This window comes from Herpailurus yagouaroundi, unplaced genomic scaffold (genome assembly GCF_014898765.1).
Source record: "Herpailurus yagouaroundi ecotype Mexico unplaced genomic scaffold, PumYag 184, whole genome shotgun sequence".
Classification (NCBI taxonomy): domain Eukaryota; kingdom Metazoa; phylum Chordata; class Mammalia; order Carnivora; family Felidae; genus Herpailurus; species Herpailurus yagouaroundi.
The window spans coordinates 37,101,857-37,107,856 of NW_024412415.1; positions in this window are offsets into that span (position 1 = coordinate 37,101,857).

Here is a 6,000-nt window from a genome sequence, read left to right on the forward strand (position 1 = left end):
TAGAGAAAGCTTCAGAAAGAAGTGGGATATTGTCACCAAAAAAAAAAAAAATCTTAAAACCAGCATTTAAATTTGGAAATGAATCATGAATTGTACATAGCCTGTTCCAATGTGTTAATGGAGTTCCATAAGGTAAATTGATCACGATTGCCCCAAATCTCACAAAATATTTAAATTTCACAATATAAATTTCTACCTCCTATACTGTAAATTTCACCAGGTCTTAAAGTAATATCCAGATTGATGCTGTGATGTGAAGAATTAGTTACACACGCTATATCCATATTTATGTTTATACAGAGGTAAAGTGTTAATATGGCAAGACGTTCCTCAGCCACCATACGCACCTGTCAATACCACACTAATTTGTGAGTACGCTCTGGACCATGAATGGGAGCACACAGAGAAGCATGAAAATGGACGTGTACCCTACTGGGAAATGCTACTCCACTCTCTAAGAAACTATTGCATTCATGCTATCTGAGAAAAAGGATTTGACAAGTTAATTAATTTGTCTTTTTTCTTACTTAAGTGCTTCTGCCACTCAAACCTTCCTCTTACTCTGAAGCTGTGTCTGTCTCCACTGTTGGCAGAAGCACAGCTCAGAAACCTTTGTGACATTCAGACAACAGTTGCTTTTTGTGTTGAGGGCATGGGGCAAAAGACCAGGAGTGGTGTTTCACAAGAGCCTGAATGGTGTCATCACTGGAGCCGGTGTTTAGGCTGCAGGCTGCATTAAGCCAGTGCTGAGCAACAGATCCTGTGTGCTCCTTAATCAATTTATTTTTGGAGTATTCATGATATGTGGGACCTTCTATGGGAGGACTTCACAAATTTGCTGTGGTGCACGATCGGTTTTCAATTTTCCGATCCAATCCAGACCAATTCTTTTGTACGAATCCAATAAAAACAAATCACTAGAAAAATGAATTTAAAAAAATCCATACAAAATACAAGGCTAAAGTTTTAAAGGTTCGACAGATATAAAATTACTCTCAGTTTCTGTGTGTAACTCATTAAGACTCCAGTAACAGACCATTTGTGGACTGGCACCACACTTCTTACCGTGCTGCTCAAAGTCCCAGAAGCTGGGGTAGGGACCCCTCTGGCCTCCAAGAAGTTACCAGAAACCACCAGCCTGAATCCTACCCCACTGTCTTTTTCCGCCTTGGTTTGAGTACTTACCCCTCTGTCATGCGGCTCTCGTGTTAGGGCATCAAGTCCTCTGTTCTCTCGTTGTCCCGACGCATGTGCAGATCCCCAAGGTTTCTCCATCTCCACAAGCCTCTGCAACCCCTGCTTCTCCCTGAGTCACCCCCATCGGTTTATGATGAGGGACCTTGAAAGACATACTTAGAGCAGAGGCTTCTGAGCCAAGGGCAGTGCTGAGAGTGTGATGTTGCATTTGACACAGCCAGGACCTCTCCAGCTCCAGAGATGTTGGGAGAGGGAGTCAGGCTCATTTGCCCCTTGAACTGGGAGGATACGGCTACTTCTCTGGCAGGGCCACCTGCACATGGCGGGTGCATTTCTGGGGTTAAGAAATCTGCTCACCTGTCTTTCCTCTTAGGGGCTGATGCTAGAACCTGGGGATGAATTGTTTCACTTGTCTCTGCTGGAGGAGTCAGGATGCTGCATCCACAGCAAACGGTCATGCATGTTGTAGGAAGCAGGAGATAACTGATTTTGAGATGTTCATTAAGATCAGACCAGAAAGCCTATTGTCAGGCCCCAGATAGGCAGCTGGTGAAAGAGGGCCATGTAGAGCCGGTCAGAGTTGTTGTCCCACTATGGTGGGCAGAGCAAATGGAAAGGGAAAGAAGGTTCCCAGAATGCTCTGGGCTTTCTTAGTGGAGGTAGGAATTCCCACCCACCTGGGGTCAGCAGCAATTCCAGAGCTTATTACACACTTCCAGCAATCCTACATAGGACAGATACATGCGTCTAAAATTATCTGTATTTTTTTTTTACCACTTACATATTTTTTATGACTCAGTTCAAATTTTCTCTCCTCATTTCTCCTTCTTGTAGATATTTTTGCAACAGGCTTAGTTATATGCATTACAAGCTACTGGTGATTCACTTAAGCTTTCTCCTTTAATGTTTTAAGATTACAAAAGGAATTCAGAAATATATAAAGTGGAAGTCTGTATTCACCATCCCTACAGTCCTATGCTCCTCCATCCTCCTCCTAAGAGTTAAGGATTTTTGCCAGCTGTTAACAGTGTGTCCTTGCCAAGCCGTGCTGTGCATTTACAAATACCTGTCTCTCTCATCACTCCCCCTAGGGGAAGCAATGCCATAAGCAACTCTATGGAGGGGCCCAAGTGGAGAGGAATTGAAGCCACTGGCCAGCAGCCACGTGAATGAGTTTGGAAGCAGGTCCTTCAGCCCTCACCAAACCTTCGGATGAGGCTGCAGCCCTGGTCGACATAATGACTGCAGTCTCATGATGGACTCTGAGTGGGACCACCCTGAGGAATTCCTGACTCTCTGAAACTGTGTGAGATAACAAATGTTTGTTGTTTTAAGCTGCTAAGTTTTGGAACAATGGTTATATATATAGAAATATAATTAACACAACTTCCATATCTCTCCAATTACAGCATTATTTTTTAGTTCCTCTCTATCACAAAGCTTTTCAAGAGAGTTGTCTATACTCATCATCTCCTTTTCCTTCCTTTCCCCTCCACCTAATCCTATCCTGATATGTTAGCCAATGTCTACTGTCTGTGTGATGAGGATGTGATAGGGCAATGCTGTCTTAGATACCCGTTGCAGATCCTAGAGGAGGGTTCACGTGCAGAAGATTTATCAAGGAAGAGTCCTTAAAAGAAATTGGAAAAGGAGTGGGGGAAGCAGCACAGGAAGAGGGGCAAGTGGAGCAAGGTTGACATTTCAGGCAGAGTCCAAGTCCCATACTAATCCTGGACAGCTCTGGAGAAAATGATACCTTAAAGTTTTTTCCACCTTGAGGCAAAAGAGCTGAGCTTTCATACTGCCATACTAGTCAGTCATTGTGTGGGCTATCCAGGGGCATAAATTCTCGGACTCTTCTGGCTGTCTGCATGTATAGGCAAAGCAACCGCAGTAACCCAAGGGCAATAGTCTAAAGATCACAAGAGCAATGTCTTGGAATAAAAACACCTAGACGAAAGGTGGGAGAAGGGCACAGAGAACTATTTAAAGGATTTAAGGAGAGCTAGGCAGAGTATAGTCAATACTGGCCACAGCAGTGCTTCTTAAGCTTTAATGTGCATTTGATTCATCAGGGGCTCTTGTTAAAATGCAGACTCTGGCTTCATAAATTTGAGATGGGGTTGAAATTCTGCATTTGTAATGGGCTTCTAGGCGGTGCCCAAGCTCTGAGTAGCAATGAGCTACAGTACCATTCGTGGGAACTTCTTGTTATAGGAACTGATCCTTTGGTGAAGGAGTATCATGCATGTCCTGGTTCTCTACTGCTATGTCAAATCACCCTCAAAACAGAGTGATCCAAAACACCATTTACCATTCTGTGGGTTGATTGGACTCAGCTCAGTGGTTCTCACTGGGGGTCTCTTTTGTAGTTGCCGCCGGAAGTTGGCTGGAGCTGTGGTTTTCTGTGCTGAATGTCCAAGAGGGCTCACTTAACGTGGTTGGCAGCTGACACAGGCTTTTGTCAGGGAGCTCAGGTGGGGCCTTTGCGTGCCCTCTCCATGTGGCTTGGGCTTCTCCCAGCAATGGTGGCTATTCTAAAACGTACCCAGGATTTGTGTTAATCAGATACAGTAGGACATGCAGACACGGGAATGACTGTCATGGAAGAAAGAGTTTACACTCACTCTAGATCCCTAGAAACAGGAGGCACAGCATGCCATGCAAAGTCATACAAAAAAGCACCAGGGTCAGTGGGGAGACAGAAAGGAGGGAGAGGAGAGTGTGGTCCAGAGCCTTTCCTGGGACTTTCACAGGAAGGCAGGGTAGATATGCTGAGTAAGTTTAGGATTGGATACTTTGAATAATTTCGGTCTCTGGCTATAAGGGTGGTCCTTTGTTGTCTGATACTTGGCTCTGTGGTGACTTAGGGCAGGGGGAATATTGGCTTGGTGTGTGGGAATTTGATAAATGGGGTGGTTGGGGAAGTGTGGGCTCTGGATAGTTTGGTTTGTATAGCAAAGCCACACTCATGATGGAGGCTCTAGAAATGAACTAATCCTAGGAGGGGCAGTCCCTCCAGGATCAAATGCCAGAGCATTCAGAATATAGAAAACGAGAAAACACAATCAATATAGAAGCTGCATTCTGAAAGGAATAATCTCAAGAGTGATGGTCCTGAGAGGCAGGAAGCAGAAACTACAAGGACAGTTAAAAGCTATGCCCAGAACTGGTACAACATCACTTCTGCTGTATTCTGTTGGTTGAGGCAGACATTGGACAGCTCAGATACAAGACGGATCAAATCTCCACCTCCTGATAGGGGTGTGGCAGGGTTACTCCACAGAAGGGCGTGTGGGATGGGGGATATTGAGGTGGCCATCTTTGGAAAGTACAACCTGTCAGCTGCATATCCTAATCAGTGTAAGTATCTATATACATATCTGACAACATCCCACTTGGTGGAGTCTGCAGGTAAAATGCTCCCAAAGAAAAATATCTCAATGTATGAAGGCTCTACACCCCCACCAATCTGAGTAGCAGGAAGTCCAATCCTTCCAAGGGTTTCACTGTTGGTGTTTCCAGTTTCCAGGGATGCAGGCAGCCTACAAACTACTCCTGGTTCCTGCTCACTGCTGCCCCTTGCTGGCACATCAGAAATACAGCCACTCCCCACCAGCCAGGACACTAACCAGTGCTCCCCACCCCCATCCCAGCCCCAGGGGACCCCAAGTCACAGGTTTAGATTCGTGTGCCATTAAGGTGAGCCTCTCCTAGGGGTTTTGAAATGAGACATCTGGCTGGGGCTTCCCCAGTGCATTGGATGTGCTTTTTTTACTTTGCTCCATCGAGGGAGAGGGATAATTATTTCCGTCCCCCCGCCCAGGAACACGTGTGGGTACAAATAGATACTGAAGACTCAGCTCAGTTCTACCACCAACAGCTTTCAGGCCCACCCCTGTGGAAAACAGCTGTTTTGGGGGGAATGTGTAACCTGACTTGGATTGGCATGGCAACCCCAGCTTTCCCAGCTGGAAATGGGTAGGCAAACCTTGACGAGAAGAGGAAGGATGTGGTTGTCTCCTTTTCCCAAGGCATGTGGGAGCCCAGTGACCCCCCAGTTGGAATGTCCTGTGACTTTAGATTTTACAGAAACTGCCCTCAGGTGATTGCCGTACGGGCATCTTTTCCTGTGAAGATCAATCATTTCACTTTCTTACTTTAGTCTGGGCCTCTGATTCTGATGGTCTGGTGAGGCCTGAGCCACTTCTGGGTAGAACTGCCCCTGGTAAGGTTTTCAGAAGGACCTCAGGGTGGCTTCATGTCTGCCTGGAGAGCAAAGCTCCGCTGGCTCTGGGAAGATCCCGTGGCCTGAGAGCCCCCTAAAGCTGTTCACTCATCCTTAGCCAGGCCTCGAACTGTGCTCCTCATGGAGTTCTGGTACTTGTTCACAAGGGGAAAAGGCGTGATGTGGGAAAGTATCATTTGTTATTTACAACTGCCCCCTGCCTTCTAAAGGAGATAGAGCACAAAGACTGTCAAGGGGGTCCCGGGAGGGGGCCTGCAAAACTGGAAGCAAGTCAGGGATGGGTTAAATTGCTCTGCAGAACGAAAAGGAAATATGTACATATAGGAGGTGGTGGGAGCAGAGACAGAAGCTTCCTGGAGAAAGGTCAAGTGCCGTGGTGGGTGGGAGGAATGTGTGTGGCCGAGAAGAAACTTGCAGGGAAAGTGGACATGTGTAACTAAAATTTTCGTCGAGTTTGCTGTGTGCTCTGCCATGTGATCCTCTGTCTCCCTTGTCAAAACTTCAGAACAAAATGCCTTTGTGACTCCAATGCTTTGTGCAGTGGATTTTCTTTG